At 41.8% G+C, this 20,639-nt stretch overlaps 1 non-coding gene across 1 annotated transcript; it reads left to right on the top strand.

Annotated features, from left to right (window-relative positions):
• Positions 1-15,494: 15,494 nt before the first annotated feature.
• On the top strand, positions 15,495-15,629 carry LOC132498057 (small nucleolar RNA SNORA70). Its single transcript, XR_009533680.1, has one exon. It is a non-coding gene; the product is annotated as a small nucleolar RNA SNORA70 (small nucleolar RNA).
• The last annotated feature ends 5,010 nt before the right edge of the window (positions 15,630-20,639 follow it).

The following is a 20,639-nucleotide window of genomic DNA, read 5'->3' as shown; positions in this document are numbered from 1 at the left end:
CAAAGTTAGCAAAAGGAAAGAAATCATAAAGATCAGAGCAGAAACAACTGAAATAGAAACAAAGAAAACAATAGCAAAGATCAATAAAACTAAAAGCTGGTTCTTTGAGAAGATAAACAAAATTGATAAACCTTTAGCCAAACTCATTAAGAAAAAGTGGGAGAGGAATCAAATCAATAAAATTAGAAATGAAAAAGGAGAAGTTACCATGGACACTGCAGAAATACAAAGCATCCTAAGAGACTACTACAAGCAACTCTATGGCAATAAAATGGACAACCTAGAAGAAACGGACAAATTCTTAGAAAGATATAACCTTCCAAGACTGAACCAGGAAGAAATAGAAAACATGAACAGACCAATCACAAGTAATAAAATTGAAACTGTGATTAAAAATCTCCCAGCAAACAAAAGTCCAGGACCAGATGGCTCCACAGGTGAATTCTATCAAACATTTAGAGGAGAGCTAACACCTATCCTTCTCAGACTCTTCCAAAAAATTGCAGAGGAAGGAACGCTCCCAAACTCATTCTATGAGGCCACCATCACCCTGATACCAAAAGCAGACAAAGATACTACAAAAAAAGAAAATTACAGACCAATATCACTGATGAATATAGATGCAAAAATCCTCAATAAAATACTAGCAAACAGAATCCAACAACACATTAAAAGGATCATACCCCATGATCAAGTGGGATTTATCCCAAGGATGCAAGGATTTTTCAATATATGCAAATCAATCAATGTGATACACTATATTAACAACTTGAAGAAGAAAAACCATATGATCATCTCAATAGATGCAGAAAAAGCTTTTGACAAAATTCAACACCCAGTTATTATAAAAACTCTCCAGAAAATGGGCATAGAGGGAACCTACCTCAACATAATAAAGACCATATACAACAAACCCACAGCAAACTTCATTCTCAATGGTGAAAAACTGAAAGCATTTCCTCTAAGATCAGGAACAAGACAAGGATGTCCACTCTCGCCACTATTATTCAACATAGTTTTGGAAGTCCTAGCCACGGCAATCAGAGAAGTAAAAGAAATAAAAGGAATACAAATTGGAAAAGAAGAAGTAAAACTGTCACTGTTTGCAGATGACATGTTGCTATACATAGAGAATCCTAAAGATGCCACCAGAAAGCTACTAGAACTAATCAATGAATTTGGTAAAGCTGCAGGATACAAAATCAATGCACAGAAATAGCTTGCATTCCTAGACACTAACAATGAAAGATCAGAAAGAGAAATTAAGGAAACAATCCCATTCACCATTGCAACAAAAAGAATAAAATACCTAGGAATAAACCTACCTAAGGAGACAAAAGACCTGTATGCAGAAAACTATAAGACACTGATGAAAGTAATCAAAGATGACACAAACAGTTGGTGAGATATACCATGTTCTTGGATCGGAAGAATCAATATTGTGAAGATGACTATACTACCCAAAGCAATCTACAGATTCAGTGCAATACCTATCAAATTACCAGTGGCATTTTTTACAGAACTAGAACAAAAAAATCTTAAAATTTGTATAGAGACACAAAAGACCCTGAATAGCCAAAGCAGTCTTGAGGGAAAAAAACGGAGCTGGAGGAATCAGACTCCCTGACTTCAGACTATACTACAAAGCTACAGTAATCAAGACAATATGGTACTGGCAGAAAAACAGAAATATAGATAAATGGAACTGGATAGAAAACCCAGAGGTAAACCCACACACCTATGGTCAACTAATCTATGACAAAGGAGGAGAGGATATACAATGAAGAAAAGACAGTCCCTTCAATAAGTGGTGCTGGGAAAACTGGACAGCTACATGTAAAAGAATGAAATTAGAACACTCCCTAACACCATACACAAAAATAAACTCAAAATGGATTAGAGACCTAAATGTAAGACCAGACACTATAAAACTCTTAGAGGAAAACATAGGAAGAACACTCTTTGACATAAATCACAGCAAGAGCTTTTTTGATCCACCTCCTAGAGTAATGGAAATAAAAGCAAAAATAAACAAATGGGACATAATGAAACTTAAAAGCTTTTGCACAGCAAAGGAAACTACAAACAAGATGAAAAGACAACCCTCAGAATGGGAGAAAATATTTGCAAATGAATCAACGGACAAAGGATTAATCTCCAAAATATATAAACAGCTCATGCAGCCTCAATATTAAAAAAACAAACAACCCAATCCAAAAATGGGCAGAAAAAAAAAAAATGGGCAGAAGACCTAAATAGACATTTCTCCAAAGAAGACATACAGATGGCCAAGAAGCACATGAAAAGCTGCTCGACATCACTAATTATTAGAGAAATGCAAATCAAAACTACAATGAGGTATCACCTCACACCGGTTAGAATGGGCATCATCAGAAAATCTACAAACAACAAATGCTGGAGAGGGTGTGGAGAAAGGGAACCCTCTTGCACTGTTCATGGGAATGTAAATTGATACAGCCACTATGGAGATCAGTATGGAGGTTCCTTAAAAAACTAAAAATAGAATTACCATATGACACAGCAATCCCACTACTGGGCATATACCCAGAGAAAACCATAATTCAAAAAGACACACGCCAATGTTCATTGCAGCACTATTTACAATAGCCAGGTCATGGAAGCAACCTAAATGCCTCTCAACAGACAAATGGATAAAGAAAATGTGGTACATATATGCAACGGAATATTACTCAGCCATAAAAAGGAACGAAATTGGGTCATTTGTTGAGATGTGGATGGATCTAGAGACTGTCATACAGAGTGAAGTAAGTCAGAAAAAGAAAAACAAATACCGTATATTAACGCATGTATGTGGAATCTAGAAAAATGGTACAGATGAACCGGTTTGCAGGGCAGAAACAGAGATAGAGACACAGGTGTAGAGAACAAACATATGGACACCAAGCAGAGAGAGTGGCGGTGGGGTGGTGGTGGTGGTGTGATGAATTAGGAGATTTGGATTGACATATATACACTAATATGTGTAAAATAGATAACTAATAAGAACATGCTGTGTAAAAATTAAATAAAATTTAAAAAAAAGAAATGCAGTTCACCAAAAGACACCATTAAGAGAGTGAAAAAGTAAGCCATAGACTGGCAGAATATATTCACAATACATGCATCCAATAAAGGACTCAAATCCAAAATGTATTTTAAGAACCCTTCTACAAATAACTAAGTAAAAGACAGACACCCCAATAGTTAATTGGGCAAGAGACTTGAACAAGCACTTCACAGGACATATCCAAAATTTCCAATAAACCTATGTACCTTTTAAGATGCTTTTTGCAAATTAAAATTCACAAACAAGGTGTGTATTCATTAGAATGGCAAAAATTTTTAAAGAATCACATTATCAAATGTGCGCAAGATCATGGAGCAAGTAGAACATTCATACATTTCTGGTGGGAATAAATGGTACAGCTACTTTGGAAAACTTACCAGCTCTAGTAAAGCCAAATCCATGCCTACCCTCTGATCCAACAACTTCTTTCCTAGGTGTATACCTAAGAGAACTGAGTGCTTATGTCCACCAACAGCAGTATATAAGGATGTCCAGAGAAGTGCTATTCATAATTGCCAAAAACTGGAAACACTCCAATGCCAACAAACAGTAGGAAGGATAAATTGTGATCTATCCACACAGTGGAATACTAAATACAGATATGAACTCCTGCTATATGAAACAACATGGATTAATTGCACAGACATAATGCAGGAAAGCATGTTGTGTATGATTCCACGTATAAGATTGGCAAAACTAATCTCTGCTGATAGAAGTTGGAACGTTGATTATCTGGGAAGATGGAGAGGAAGGGACAATGGCTATTGACTGTAGGTGGAAGCATGAGAAAGCCTTCTAGGGTGCTGGAAATGTCCTGTATATAACTTGATCTGGAGTTACACTGGGGTATAGGCAGGTCATCAAGCTTAAGATTTTCACACTTTGCTATATACAGTTATACTTTAAATTTTTTAAGTTTGATTAAAAAGTGTCATGGGGGGGCTTCCCTGGTGGCGCAGTGGTTGAGAGTCCGCCTGCCGATACAGGGGACGCGGGTTCGTGCCCCAGTGTGGTAAGATCCCACATGCCGTGGAGCGGCTGGGCCCATGAGCCATGGCCACTGAGCCTGGGCATCCAGAGCCTGTGCTCCGCAGTGGGAGAGGCCACAACAGTGAGAGGCCCACGTACCGAAAAAAAAAAGTGTCATTGGGGACTTCCCTGGTGGCACAGTGGCTAAGAATCCACCTGCCAATTCAGGGGACACGGTTCAAGCCCTGGTCCGGGAAGATCCCACATGCAGTGGAGCAACTAAGCCTATGTGCCACAACTACTGAGGCTGCATGCCACAACCACTGGAGCCCTCATGCCTAGAGCCTGTGCTCCGCAACAAGAGAAGCCACCGCAATGAGAAGCCCGCACACCGCAAAAAAGAGTAGCCCCCGCTTGTTGCAACTAGAGAAAGCCCATGTGCAGCAACGAAGACCCAACACAGCCAAAAATAAATAATAAATAAATAAATTTTAAAAAATGTCCAAGCTTCCTCCTCAGTAGAAAAGGACATTCTGAGCTTTTCTCCTGAGAACGTTCAATATTTTCCTTGTCCTTTCATATTTTATTCAGTATTTCTCATGGGTGAACTAGGGGCTGACAAAGCACTAAAATCCCCCAGGCAAACCTCAGATTCCAACTCCAATCTAGCCATTTGTGGTGTGTCAGTTAAGGGACTGGATTAAATATAATTTATACATACACATTTACAAATATAGACATATCGCAGAGAGAAAAACAAATGATTCCACCCCTTTGGATAGTTATTGTCACATATAACAAAACTGTTGAAAGATCGTCCTGCTCTGCCTGGTTTTTCCCTCTGCAAAATTGGGAAGCAAACTACTTTTGCTTTGTACCTCATCTGCTATCAGATCTCTGAACCTCCAATTGGTCCTCCCTTCCTTCACAGGGAACCATCCCTCATCTCATTCCCCCACTGAGCTGAAGCATTTATGGACAATTAAAGTGTTACCTGGAAATGTGTCAGTGGTGTTTTTTCCCCAGGGTCATTAGCATTATAAAAGGGGACTTGAAGGCCACTCTGGACACAGATATATCTGGGAAGAAGAAGGGGAGTTTACAAAAGCAAGTTGCATTTGAAACGATCTTCAGGTTCCTTAAAATTTCTATAGGAAATTCCAAGAAGCCTAGAAGCTTTTAGGTAAACTGAGACCAAACCCCTCACTACACTCCCACATCATTATTTTACCTCAGCCTTGAGCTTCACAACAACTTGTGAGGTGGGCTGAGTCCTCTTCTCCAGACCAGGAGACTCCCTGGGAAAGGGAAGCAATTCCCTCAGGGTTCAGTAACTGGAAGTTGGGGAATTTAGAAGTTCAGCTGTGTCACCTAACTTACGGCCCCATGACACCTTCTTCCAGAAAAGCCTTTTAACCAACAGGGTTTCATGAGCCGTCATCCTAACCAATAGAGAGGGATTAAGAGCCATTAGAGTTAGGTTTGCTTCTGGAAAATTCTTTTCTTCTTACCTTTTTCTTTTTTTTTAATTTTTAATTTTTATTTTTGGCTGCGTTGGGTATTCGTTGCGGCGCGCGGGCTTCTCATTGCAGTGGCTTCTCTTATTGCGGAGCATGGCACGCGGGCTTCAGCAGTTGTGGCGCACGGGCTCAGTTGCTCCACAGCATGTGGGATCTGCCAGGGCCAGGGCTCGAACCCATGTCCCCTGCATTGGCAGGCGGACTCCCAATCACTGCGCCACCAGGGAAGCCCTGTTTTTTTGTTTTTTGACCGTGCCAAGTGGCTTGCGGGTTCTTAGTTCCCCGACCAGGGATTGAACTTGGGCCCTAGTCAGTGAGAGCTCCAAGTCCTAACCACTGGACTGCTAGGGAATTCCCTTCTTACCTTTTCTAGTTTTCATTTTAGTCTCACTTCTGCTGGGTCACTTCTTGACCCTTCTGAAGGTGCTGATGGTAACTGCAAACTTCCACAACCTTTGATTTCAAATTTTCTTCCCACATTTATTTTCCTGTCCGATCATGGGTGGTAGTGGCAGCAACAAGAGGCGACTTGGGGAGAACTTTAGCCTCCCGACCCATCAACCTCTCCAAATAAACACACAATTTAACTAGAAAGAGTGCTAGGGAAATGCAACTTCATAACAATTTCCAAAAATCAGAGTCCCCGAGTTTCATACTTCCAAGGGGTATCATTTACATAAAATGTAGAGTAAGGGATGCCCCTGGAATTGAACAAGAAGGGAGACTTGCCTAACCACCTTCCAGAGAGACTGTCTCTCCTAAGAACCCCTATTACAGAAATTCCGGGGCCAGTGATGATAAGTGGTAAGAAAACAGGACTTCCCAGGATCTGGCAGGTACCAGCAGAAAGGATTCAAGTCACAGAAATGACTAATGTAACAGGGAAATGGAACGGGACTGTAAGATGAGACAGGTAAGGTCCAGAGTCCGGGAGTTAGTCAGCAAATAGCACAATTAAGCAGAGCCTAACATTGATCCTGGGCAGAGGGAAGGCTGATTGGACTTTGGTCTTGCATGGAGAAGAGAGGAGCTCTGAACCCACTCATGATGACCTGAGCCACATAGAAGTCCAAGGTCTACAAATCACCACCAGAAATGCTGGGAGGGCATCTCACAAGAGTGAGCAAAAGTTGCAAGTTTGAGGGAAGGCTTCAGTAAAAGTTGCAATCTGTTTCAAGTGGATTCAAATTTTGAACTGGAGGAAGTTCCCTGGTGGCCCAGAGGTTTAAAATCTTCCTTGCAATACAGGGGACACAGGTTCAATCTCTGTTCAGGGAACTAAGATACCACATGCCTTGGGGCAACTAAGTCTGTGCGCCACAACTGAGCCTTTGTGCTACAACTAGAGAGAAGCCTGCACACTGCAACGAAGTGCCCATGTGCCACAGCTAAGACTCAATGCAGCCAATAAATAAATAAACATAAAAATTTTTTTCTTTGATCTGGAGTCTTGAGTTTTAACTTTACTGCGTTCCAAATCTGCTAGTTTGTAAAAACCAAGAGAATTTGGACATCTACTAATCTAAAAGAAGAATAATTTTGCTACACCATCATGAATTACATTGCTTACCAAATTTGCTAAACTTCTCAACTCTGGCCACAAACTGGAAGATTAAACCACCCTCTGTGCTGGTGGGACAAATCATGGTTTGATTGTATGTAGGAAGTGGAGTAAGGTCTATGCAAGCGGCAGGTCCCAAATTCTGGCAGCAGGTGTCCACTTCCAGACTGAAAGGGATGTTTCTATCGAGCAGAAAAGAAATGATCATGCATGCCTCTTTGGAGGAGTCCACCCTACTCCTGTTCATAGCTCGCACTGTTCTGTCTTTCAGGTCACCAGGAGGCCCAGAATGTCCCCCGCTGGGCCTCTTTGGACAGGCCTTAGTTGGGCCACCTCAAAGTACTGTGGCCTAGAGTATGGGGAAAGTTGTGAGCTCTGGACAGCTGTTACATCTGACCTCCCCTGGACACCACTCCTTCATCTTCCTCTAAATTCCGGAGTAGAGAATAGACCTCTTAGCCAGCTTTGTTGTAAGTGCGCCAACACCTGTTGTTATGAGAGGGGGCCATCTCTGCAACCCTAGGGGGCTCAGGGGTGCCTTCACTGCCTCAATATGTATATATATATATATATATCTCAATATACCTCTGCGTTGAGGTATATTTTGCAAAATGACACTTTGTAACCCATTGCTCTTCACGTTACATGCTGCCTCCTGGGCCCTGCTCCAAGACCTTGATCTTTCTTTCTGATGAAACAAATCTACATTACATTGTGGGCAGAGAGCAATGAACAAATGGGCAGCACATGGAAAGGTTTGGAATGAATAGTCCCCACCACTAGCCAGGGAACTGATAGAACTAGTGCCATAAGAGACATGGGAAGTTAACTGACATTAAGAATAAGCGTTTACGGTTTACTAAGTGCCAGGCACTTTGCTACACATCATGTACATTATGTGCTTCAATTACTACAACAGCCCTGTGTGGTATTATTGTCTCCATTTGATGAATGAGAAAACCGAGGATTTTAAATAAACTGCTCAAGTTGAAATAGTTAGTATGGCAGAGCCAGAGCTGGATGTTCACTGACCTGTTTTATTTTCCTTTTGACCACACAGAAAGACTGCATTTTCCAGATCTCTATGTATTTAGATGGGACCATGTGATTGAGTTCTGGTCAACAGAGTGTAGATGTGATATACTCCATTTCCAGGTTTAAAACAGTCCACCCAAACTTTCATTCTCTCTTTCTTATTTGCACAGCTAGAAGCCAAGGACTCACCCCACCCCCTCCTCCCTCTCAAGGACAGAGCCCAGACCCCTGAGTAACTGCTTGGAGGAGAGTGTCTCAAGGGAGCGGACTGGTGTACATTACACTGTAATTGCAATAACAAATAAACCTTGGTTGTGCTAAGCTGCTGACGTTTCAGGGGTTTATTTGTCACTACTGCATAACCTACCTACACTGAGTAAAACAGCTAGGTGAGTTGTAGCCAAGATTTTTGTGCAGGTCTGTCTGACTTCAACCAATCTTAACCACCTTCTTACAACTAGCACAGAAGGATCTGCAGAGAATTTCTTTCTTTCTTTCTTTTTAAAAAATATTTATTTATTTACTTATTTATTTGGTTGTGCCGAGTCTTTAGTTGCGGCATGCGGGATCTAGTTCCCTGACCAGGGATCAAACCCGTGTGCCCTGCACTGGAAGCACAGAGTCTTAACCAGCGGACCACCAGGGAAGTCCCTGGAGAGAATTTCTAATCTTTAACTCTGCTACTAAGCTTGTGTGGGATATTAGGTGAGTCCCTTAAATAACTCAGTTTTTTCATTTGTCCAATGAGAATAAAAATATCTGCTCTTCCAACCCCACAGGGTTATTGCAAAGATCAAATAAGACAATAGTTATCACATAATTTGGAAAAGAAGCATCATCCAAATGCGAAGAAGTATTATTACCTAACTCATTTTCCTGCCTCTGGTTAGGAATCTATCCTACTGACCTTAGAACTGGTATGAAACTTTTTCTTATATTGTTGCAGCAAAAATAGAAATGAGACTTTTCTGATAAACAAGGAAAATAAGGAAACAATAAACAGGCTTGGAAACAGCATAAACAGGCCTGAAAGAGTTAAGCAATCTTGGTTATTCTTTAGCTGTTACTACTAACAAACACTTGTAGCTAGACTTGTCCTTCACAAAGCTAATTACTCTCTGACTCCATATGAATTACACTCTATACCTGGCATCTTCTCCCCCTACACTCCCTTGTAGCACTCGTCATGTCAGAAAAAAGGTCACAGTCCGATAACTTCAGGGACACCAGACCCCATTGGTGAGCCACCTGATGCCAGCTTTGGCCATGAATTTACAGAAGAAAAGAAAAAAAAAGCAAGACTTCATTACTTTGAGCCTTATCACCTACCCCAGACCACAAGCCCTGGGTTATAAGCCTCCCTCTATTCCCCAGGGAGAGGGGCACAGTTTTTGAGGCAGAAGCCTGCTGTGTTCTCTCTGTCTGGCAAAGAATAAAGCTACTTTTTTCTTGTTCCTCCAAAACTCTGTCTCCATATTTCTTTTTGGCATCAGTGCACAAACAGCCAAGATTTTGGGGACTTCCCTGGTGGTCCAGGGGTTAAGAATCTGCCTTCCAATGCAGGGGACACAGGTTCGGTTTCTGGTCAGGGAACTAAGATCCCACATGCCTTGGGGCAACTAAGCCAGAGCGCCGCAACTACTGAGCCCGCGTTCTCTGGAGCCCGAGCGCCACAACTAGAGACAAGCCCTTGCACTGCAGTGAAATACTCGGAGTGCTGCAACTAAGACCCGACACAGCTAATAAATAAATTAAAATATTAAAAAAAAAACAGAGAGAGCCAAGATTTTGGCATCAATATCCCTGCCTCTATTATCCCTAATAGTTATTTTTTTGGTACCTTTAAATTTTAGCATAATCAAACCTAATGACTTGCAAAAGTAGTACAAGGAGCAGGAATTCCCTGATGGTCCAGTGGTTAGGACTTGGCACTCTCACTGCAGTAGCCTAGGTTCAATCCCTGGGTGGGGAACTAAGATTCCTGCAAGCTGTGGGGTGGCCAAAAAAAAAAAAATAGTACTAGGAGCTCCTGTACACCTTTTATCCAGATTTCCTAATTGTTGATACTTCATCCCATTATATATATATATATATTTCTGATTTACTCAAAACTAAGTTGGAGACATTGTGTGCTCTACCACTCCAGGGGCACTATGACCCTCCCAACACCGTGATTTCAGCCCAGTGAAAACTGATTTTGGACTTCTGACCTCCAGAGCTGTAAGAGAACAAATGTGTGTTATTCTAATGCACCAAACATGTGGTCATTTGTTTCCACAGCCATAGGAAATTTATACAATCCATATTCAAAATTTGGTAAGTGTCCAGATAGTATCCATTTTAAGACCCGGTGCAGCCTAAATAAATAAATAAATAAATAGATAGATAAATAAATAAATAAATAAATATTTAAAAAGATAGATGTGCTATAAGGAAAATCTCCTTCTTCTTCCCCAGTTATTTACATAGTTATTTACTGATGCCAGAATAAATTTATGGAACCAATATGTCATCTGCCAATATCAACAGTGTTCATGTGGGTGAATGTTCTCTAGTATGTCTGCCACCACTGCCTATGTCCCCAGGGTGAGCTGCGGCCACCCCCCCTCACCTCTCCAGGAGATTCTTCAAGACAAGCAGTCTCATCCAGATCTCATCAAACATGAACTACTGTTTTTCTTCATCAAGTGTCCAAAAGCTCTCTCTCCTTGCCCTCTGTGTATGGGGACCAGTTTTGGATTTCACCAGAGGAACTCCCAAGTTTGCAAACCAACTACAGTTAATAATACTGGCTTGTATATTGAAAGTTGCTAAGAGAGTAAATCTTGAAAGTTCTCTTAGCAAGAAAAAAATTTGTAAGTATGTATGGTGATGGATGTTAATTAGACTTACTGTGGTGATCATTTCACAATATCTACAAATATGGAGTCATTACGTGCTTCTTTTTTTTTTTTTTTTTTGGCCACACCACATGGCATGTGGGACCCTAGCTCCCTGACCAGGGATCAAACCCACGTCTCCCACACTGGAAGCACAGAGTCTTAACCACTGGACCACCAGGGAAGTCCCGGAGTCTTTATGGTGTATTCCTGAAACTAACATAATGTTATATGTCAATTACATATCAATTAAAATAATAATTTTTAAAAGTAAAAATAATAAAAAAGAATAGACTCATGGATAAATGTAAGACCGGACACTATAAAACTCTTAGAGGAAAACGTACGAAGAACACTCTTTGACAATAAATCACAGCAAGATCTTTTTTGATCCACCTCCTAGAGTAATGGAAATAAAAACAAAAATAAACAAATGGGACCTAATGAAACTTAAAAGCTTTTGCACAGCAAAGGAAACCATAAACAAGATGAAAAGACAGCCCTCAGAATGGAAGAAAATATTTGCAAACGTATCAACGGACAAAGGATTAATCTCCAAAATATATAAACAGCTCATACAGCTCAATATTAAAAAAACAAACAACCCAATCCAAAAATGGGTAGAAGACCTAAATAGACATTTCTCCCAAGAGGACATACAGATGGCCAAGAAGCACATGAAAAGCTGCTTGACATCACTAATTATTAGAGAAATGCAAATCATATATATGGAATTTAAGGAAAAAAATGTCATGAAGAACATAGGGGTAAGACAGGAATAAAGACACAGACCTACTAGAGAATGGACTTGAGGATATGGGGAGGGGGAAGGGTAAGCTGTGACAAAGTGAAAGAGCGTCATGGACATATATACACTACCAAACGTAAGGTAGATAGCTAGTGGGAAGCAGCCGCATAGCACAGGGAGATCAGCTCGGTGCTTTGTGACCGCCTGGAGGGGTGGGATAGGGAGGGTGGGAGGGAGACGCAAAAGGGAGGGGATATGGGAACATATGTATATGTATAACTGATTAAATTTGTTATAAATCAAAAAAAAACTACAATGAGGTATCACCTCACACTGGTTAGAATGGGCATCATCAGAAAATCTACAAACAACAAATTCTGGAGAGGATGTGGAGAGAAGGGAACCCTCTTGCACTGTTGGTGGGAATGTAAATTGATACAGCCACTATGGAGAACAGTATGGAGGTTCCTTAAAAAACTAAAAATAGAATTACCATATGATGCAGCAATCCCACTACTGGGCATATACCCAGAGAAAACCATAATTCAAAAAGACACATGCCAATGTTCATTGCAGCACTATTTACAATAGCCAGATCATGGAAGCAACCTAAATGCCCATCGACAGATGAATGGATAAAGAAGATGTGATACATATATACAATGGAATATTACTCAGCCATAAAAAGGAATGAAATTGGGTCATTTGTTGAGATATGGATGGATCTAGAGACTGTCATACAGAGTGAAGTAAGTCAGAAAGAGAAAAACAAATACCATATATTAACACATGTATGTGGAACCTAGAAAAATGGTACAGATGAACGGGTTTGCAGGGCAGAAGTTGAGACACAGATGTAGAGAGCAAACGTATGGACACCAAGGGGGAAAAGCCATGAGGGGGTGGGGATGGTTGTGTGATGAATTGGGCGATTGGAATTGACATGTACACACTGATGTGTATAAAATTCATGACTAATAAGAACCTGCTGGGGCTTCCCTGGTTGGCGCAGTGGTTGAGAGTCCGCCTGCCGATGCAGGGGACACGGGTTCGTGCCCCGGTTCGGGAGGATCCCACATGCCGCGGAGAGGCTGGGCCCGTGAGCCATGGCTGCTGAGCCTGCGCGTCTGGAGCCTGTGCTTCGGAACGGGAGAGGCCACAACGGTGAGAGGCCTGCGTACCGAAAAAAAAAAAAAAAAAAAGAACCTGCTGTATAAAAATGTAAATAAAATAAAATTCAAAAATTCAAAAAAAACAACTAAACTTTCTTTGGGTTATTTGTATGGAAATATGTTAATATAAATGTCTCAGACATTACATGAAATTCCTAAAAATCTTGTATGTTCTGGTATAATGTTATGTCATAATTGTAGTTATTATTTTAAAATGTATATCTCAGAAATAACTAAATTTCCTTGTCAATTGCATTATTATGAACTTTCATCAAATCTTAAACCGTGGTCATTTCTAAGTCTTTTGTCATTTACAAGTCTTTGTCATTTACAGACAGCTCTGGGTGTACTCTGATGCTTTTGCAAAAATCTTCCTATAAAAGAGTTTCATCTTCAAGGAATTCATGGAAAAGACTGACAAGTACAGGTTTCTGGTAACTATACTGCTGAAGTAAATGAATAAGCATTTTCAGAACTCTAATGGAAAACTGATGAATTCATAAAAGTGCTAACGAAAGATCAAGATGGGGCTTCCCTGGTGGCACAGTGGTTGAGGGTCCGCCTGCCGATGCACGGGACATGGGTTCGTGCCCCGGTCCAGGGAGATCCCACGTGCCGCGGAGCGGCTGGGCCCGTGAGCCATGGCCGCTGAGCCTGCAGTCCGGAACTGTGCTCCGCAACGGGAGAGGCCACAACAACGAGAGGCCCGCGTACCGCAAAAAAAAAAAAAAAAAAAAAAAAAAAGATCAAGATGAAAAAAAAATTAATTACATGGGACTGAGTGAACTGATGAAGATGATGGTAATTTTTGTGACTGTCTGAATAAAAATAAATACATAAATAAGTAAAACAGCAAAAAAAATTGTACTTAATTTTTTTTTTTTTTTGCGGTACGCGGGCCTCTCACTGTCGTGGCCTCTCCCGTTGCAGAGCACAGGCTCTGGACGCGCAGGCTCAGCGGCCATGGCTCACGGGCCCAGCCGCTCCGCGGCATGTGGGATCTTCCTGGACCAGGGCACGAACCCGTGTCCCCTGCATCGGCAGGCAGACTCTCAACCACTGCGCCACCAGGGAAGCCCTGGCAAGTGGATTCTTAACCACTGCGCCACCAGGGAAGTCCCCCAACACCTTTTTAAAAGCCAGGTTTACTGAAGTATAAATTATACACAATAAGGTTCACCTTTTAATGGAGCCTCTCCTTTTATGTGGAAGGCCTTCCAGCTGGGGGTTTGTAGTACTTGGTGCTTTGAAGTACATATTTGAATAAATCAGGTTCATCCATTGCAGTAAGGGAGTTACTGGGAGGGGCTTACACTCAGGTAGAGATTTTGAAGGTCTCAGGTCTACAGGCAGTGTGTTCAACGGAAAGAGTGTAAGTACTGGACTCTATTGGGATTCAACTCCTGTCTTTGGCAGTATTAAGTAGGTATTTTGTTCAGATCACATCGCCTCTTTGGGTATCGGTTTCCTTATTACCAAAAAATCCTCAAAATCAAATCCCATCAGATAATATAATGAAAGCACACTGTTTATTGGTGACAGAGACTAGGTGCTTTAGTAAATGTTAGCTGCCCCTTTCTGCAGTAAAAGCCACGTCACTAAAAACAACATGCCGGGGACAGCAGAATGGGGTGTGTGTGCGTGTGTTTGTGTGTGTGCGTCTCATTCTGAGCCACGACCTCAGGTCCTGCTGGAGTATTAAGCCACAAAGAGGCCACTTATGTTTCTGTTTCCAGCTTTCCAGTTTGGCCCCCCTAGAGTCAGACTGAAAGCTTCCTCTGCTAATAAAATGGGCTCACAGGGAAAATATCATATTTGTCTAAGAGAAGACATTCTAAGAGTGAGTAATAACTCTTTTTTATTTTTTAAATTTTTATTTGTTTTTAACATTTTTATTGGAGTATAATAACCCTTTTTTAATAAGGAGCTACTCAAAACCACCCCGACAAATCTGTTCTTCTGCCTTGGTGATTAGTGGCTGACCCAGCTTCCTCCTGATACCATGGCCTGTTGGGCCAACAGCCTTCAATTAACGAAGAGGTTCAAAACAAGAACTTGCTCCTCAGGCCCTAGGACTTTGGGCTTCTCTATTCCCAACACTGTACCCTCTGCTTTCTGTGAGGAAGGCAAGACAATCACAACAGAACTAATAAATAATTATTCCTCCTCACTCGCCAGGCAAAAATGGATGGGGTCTGCCGACATCCTGTAGGTGCCAGGTGGGCACCCTCATTATGGTCCTAGTGCTGTTTTCACTTGCCCAGGTTAGGTGGTGAAAGCCTCATCTCCAGTCATTGGCCTTGGAAATCAGGAGCTCCATCACCTCCCAGTTGATTTCACTTGCAGGGTAGAATAGGCTAAATGTTGGGTGAGGTCCTCAGGAACTCCCCTTCCTCTCACCAGCCACAGCCATGAGTTCCCAGCCACAGCTGTGTTAACACCCTGCTGGGGGGCCTGGCGTGAACTTCCACAACTGGGGTCCTATGTTCTGCTGTTGTTTCCAAACAAAAGATCAAGTTTTATTGCAGCCAATTAAGCAGACTGTGCTCTTTTCCCCATGGGGGCCCAGCGTGCAATGGCTGCAAACAGCAGCCTCCTTGGTAGTGCATGCAGCCTGTTGCCTGTATGGGTTGCCCTAAGGGACCTTGGAGACAGCCCTTTCCAGTGGACATTCATGACTGGCATGCTGTCCCCAGTCTAGGCTCCAGACGGGTATGTGCGGTGCCTTTGGAAAGCCTTAGGGCATAGTGGCCAGGGTCCACATTGGCAAGTCATAATGTCCATCTGCACCAAGCTCCTGAACAAGGAGCATGTGATTGAGGCCCTCAGCAGGGCCAAGTTCAAGTTCCCTGGCTGCCAGAATATTCATATCTCCAAGAAGTGGAGATTTACTAAGTTTAAAATGGATGAATTTGAAAACATGGTGGCAGAAAACAGCTCATCCCAGATGGCTGTGGGGTCACATATATCCCTAATCGTGCTCCTCTGGATAACTGGCGGCCCCTGCACTCATGAGAGCCTTGGCTCTGTCCTGTCCTTACTTGTGCCCACCAATAAATCCTACTTTCCTGTCCAAAAGAAAAAAAAATAATAAGGATCAAGTTTTAGCTTTCTGAGTCCACTTCACTGTAGTGAGGTCTTAGTTCAAAAAGAAGTTAGGGAGGGCTTCCTTGGTGGCGCAGTGGTTGAGAGTCCGCCTGCCGATGCGAGGGACATGGGCTCGTGCCCCGGTCCAGGAAGATCCCACATGCCGCGGAGCGGCTGGGCCCATGAGCCATGGCCACTGAGCCTGCGCGTCCGGAGCCTGTGCTCTGCAACGGGAGAGGCCACAACAGTGAGAGGCCCGTGTATCGCAAAAAAAAAAAAAAAAAAAAAAAAAAGAAGTTAGGGGGTGAGGTCACCATGATAGATCCTCCCCAGTGAGACATCTATGGAAGTACAGCTTGGAGAGCAGAGGCAAGTCCACCTCCAGGTTTCAGTCTTTCCCCTGAATTTCAGGGCCCTGAGGTCTGGGACTGGAACTAAGAATTATGGATTCTGAAGTGTGCCTAATAGAAGACTCAGCAGCCATTGATGGCTGCAAAATATAAATCTCTAATTGGAAGCGAGAGGGAAAATGCCTCTAATTCCACAGCTCACCTCTTGTGTGGTTCTGAAGTGTCCCGGAAGGATTTCTGGATGTGGAATTCAAGAGATCTGGGTTTTTAGTACCAATTCTTATTACTGACAGTGCCCACACTACCTACCCATCAATTACTGTGTGCTTACCATGTACTAAGTGCTTTAAGAAAACTATCTCATTCACTCCTCACAGCCACAAATCTATGAAGTAGGCACTATTACTGTCCCCATTTTACAGATGAGGAAGTGAAGACACAGAGAGGTTAAGCAACTTCCCCAAGGTCAAAGCAATAGGCACTTTGGATCTGGAAGCTGTGTTCATTATCACTACACAATACTACTTCTTCATGAATATTCATATACCATATAATGCTATAATTATTTGTTGAAACCTTATCTCCTACACGAAACTTGATGGTGGGCACAGTGTGTTATTTATTTCCCCATTGACAGTGGCCAACATTGACCTGAACACCAAGTGGGTGTTCAGTAAATGTTTGTTGAATAAATATTGAATAACTGAATATTACCTACTGTTCCTTAGCATTGGGGAAAGCTATGGAAAAGACGTGAGGGGAGGTGTAGGATGCTAAGGCACTAAGGACTCTAGTCCTCTGGTAGTGAAAATGGAAATTACCACCTCAAATTGGAATTTTCTTTGAGTTGGGCTTTGCAACCTGGGCTAGATATGACTAACAGTGACAGCTGTGCATACCGTTTTTGGCCCAGAATGGTTTCCCGTACTCCTACTTTGAAAACAGTACTCCCCCAGGAATTCCCTGGCAGTCCAGTGGTTAGGATTCCACACTTCCACTTCAGGGGGCATGGGTTTGATCCCTGGTCTGGGAACTAAGATCCTGCAAGCCGCATGGTGCAGCCAAAAAAAAATAATAAATTAGTTAATTAAAAAAAAAAGAAAAAAACAGTACTCCCCCAACACTTGGGTCTTCCCCGCTTACTCCCTGAAGTTTAAGTGACACTGTTGATTCCCACCCATCCCAACCCAAGAAGGACTCTTCACCCAAGCCTGGCCATTCAGACCCCTGCCTGGCTTTTGGCATTATGGTGCTAGAAGAATGGAATTTTGGAGATATTTGAGGTTATCTCACTTGTTTGCATGGAGGAAGCCGTGCTGCGATGTGAGAGGATGAGGCCAATGTACCAAGAAAAGCAGACATACAGAGATGAGAGATGTAGAGAGAAAGAGACTGAGTAAAATTATTTGAGACCCTGGGTCAACCAGACCTGAAGATAATCTACCCTTAGAGGTCTCAGCTCTCTAGGCCTCTGTAATCCCTATCTTCCTACACTAATGTAAGTTGGCTTTGTCATATTTAACTAAAATAATTTTTTTTTTTTGGCTGTGCCACATGGCATGTGGGATCTTAGTTCCCTGGACCAGGGATCGAAACCATGCCCCCTGTAGTGGAAGCACAGAGTCTTAACCATTGGACTGCCAGGGAAGTCCCTAAAATAATTTTTTAAAATCAAGTATCCTATAGTTGGATTTCCAGAAATAGAAAAAAATTGCATGGGACATACTTCTACTAAAAATTATTAATTTTTTATCTGAAATTCAAATTTAACTGGGCATTGTGTATTTAGCTGGCAACTTTACCATACTGGGATATACAACAGTGTATCAGAGGATGTACCCAACCACATGAGAAATGTAACACCTTTATCACTGCTGGAAGATTCTTTTTAGGAAAGGATAAGGTTAAGTATGTAATTTAACTGGGTGATTGAAAAATATTTTATATTAAAATAACCATAGATAAGATATGAGCTACAGCAAGTAAAACAGTTGGTAGAAGCACATTAATAGACAAACCAATGGAACAAACCAAAAGCTCAGAAATGAGGTAGAGTTTATAGAGAAAACGATAAAAGTAACATTTCAAATTAGAAGGGACAGTGATGGATTATTCATTAACTGGTGCTGGGAGGGGTAACTGGGTTACTGTTATGAAAAGAAAAATTAGGTTAGATCCCTATTATACACTTTAAAACAAATTCCAAATAGATAAAAAATATAAACATGAAAAATATGAGAGAATTTTAAAGACACTCAGAGAGGGCTTCCCTGGTGGCGCAGTGGCTGGGAGTCCGCTTGCTGATGCAGGGGACATGGGTTCGTGCCCCAGTCCGGGAAGATCCCACATGCTGTGGAGCGGCTGGGCCCGTGAGCCATGGCTGCTGAGCCTGTGTGTCCGGAGCCTGTGCTCTGCAACGGGAGAGGCCACAACAGTGAGAGACCCACGTACCGCAAAAAAAAAAACCCAAAAAAACCCACAACAACTCAGAGAAAAGCCTTCACGTAAAACCCAGAAACCGTAAAAGAACAGATTAACATTTTTTTAAAATAAATTTATTTATTTATTTTTGGCTATGTTGGGTCTTCGTTGCTGCTTGCGGGCTTTCTCTAGCTGTGGTGAGTGGTGGTTACTCTTCGTTGTGGTTCATGGGTTTCTCATTGCAGTGTCTTCTTTTGTTGTGGAGCACAGGCTCTAGGTGCACGGGCTTCAGTAGTTGTGGCATGAGGGCTCAGTAGTTGTGGCTCACGGGCTCTAGAACACAGGCTCAGTAGTGTGGTGCATGGCTTTGTTGCTCCAAGGCATGTGGGATCTTCCTGGACCAGGGATCGAACCCGTGTCCCCTGCATTGGCAGGCAGATTCTTAACCACTGTGCCACCAGGGAAGCCCCCAGATTAACATTTGACTAACATACAAACTAAAATTTTTCATGATAAAAATCACCCCAATTAAAGCCAAAGACAAATAACAAATGGAAACATATTTGTGACTCATATTACAGGCAATGTTAATTTCCTTATATATGAAGTTCTCTACAAATCAAAAGAAAAGGATGAGGCTAACAATATAATACACAAATTAGGCAAAGGACATGAAAAGGTAGTCTATGCATAGAAGGTTCTGCAGACTCTTTAAGGCTCCTAAACATGAAAAAATGCTACACTTTATTCATAAGAGAAATTAAAATTATAATACAATGACTTTTTAACTTATCAGGTTGTACATGCCCTCAAATAAATATTTATACAGAAAAACCAAACCCCAATGAATGTGGATTTGATTCCATAGAATCAGCACATCTATTTTTCCATAAAATTTTTCCTAGTAGCTATCACGTTCCTCCTGTTTGATCTAGAAATTGCCCTCCTGCTACCCCTACACTGAGCATCCCAAACAAACAACCTAAAATTATACTTATTATAGCATCAACTCTAACTTCATTACTAAGCAATAAGCTTGGTTTACAAGTGAACTCCAAAAGGACTTGAATGAACCAAATATGATAATTAGTTTAAACAAAATCAAATAATTTCAAGTCATTAAACTCATTAATTATCAGGTAAATACAGCTACAATGGAGGGCAATTACACAGTATTTTTCAGACTTATAAATGCAGGGCTTCCCTGATGGCACAGTGGTTAGAATCCACCTGCCAATGCAGGGGGCACAGGTTTGAGCCCTGGTCTGGGAAAGATCCCGCATGCTGTGGAGTAACTAGGCCCGTGAGCCACTACTGAGCCTGCACGTCTGGAGCCTGTGCTCCGCAACAAGAGAGGCTGCGATAGTGAGAGGCCCGCGCACCGTGATGAAGAGTGGCCCCCACTTGCCGCAACTAGAGAAAGCCCTCTCATAGAAACGAAGACCCAACACAGCCAAAAATTTTAAAAAATATATAAAAATAAATTAATTAATTTTAAAAAAAGACCTAAGAAGAAATACATGGCAAGTATCTAAAAAAAAAAAAAAAAAAAAAAAAGATATCATACAAGAGTTCAAGGGCATTTCAAGGCTTGCTTGGGATTTTCACCCTAGATCTAGGGGAATGAGAGTAACAGATGAGCTCTCTCAGTTGCCTGTGACACTCAGGAAAAGTGTGAAAAGCTCTGCTTTACAAGATAATAGAGCCTATAGGCAAGACTTGGGGGGAGATACCCCTTGGAACTAGGAGGTAAGGTCATCCTCTGAGTCCTGGAAAAGAGATCACTCTAAGGTTTTTTGTTTTTTGGTT

The sequence above is a fragment of the Mesoplodon densirostris genome, chromosome 10 (genome assembly GCF_025265405.1).
Source record: "Mesoplodon densirostris isolate mMesDen1 chromosome 10, mMesDen1 primary haplotype, whole genome shotgun sequence".
Classification (NCBI taxonomy): Eukaryota; Metazoa; Chordata; class Mammalia; order Artiodactyla; family Ziphiidae; genus Mesoplodon; species Mesoplodon densirostris.
This window is presented reverse-complemented; position numbering and strand designations above follow the sequence as displayed.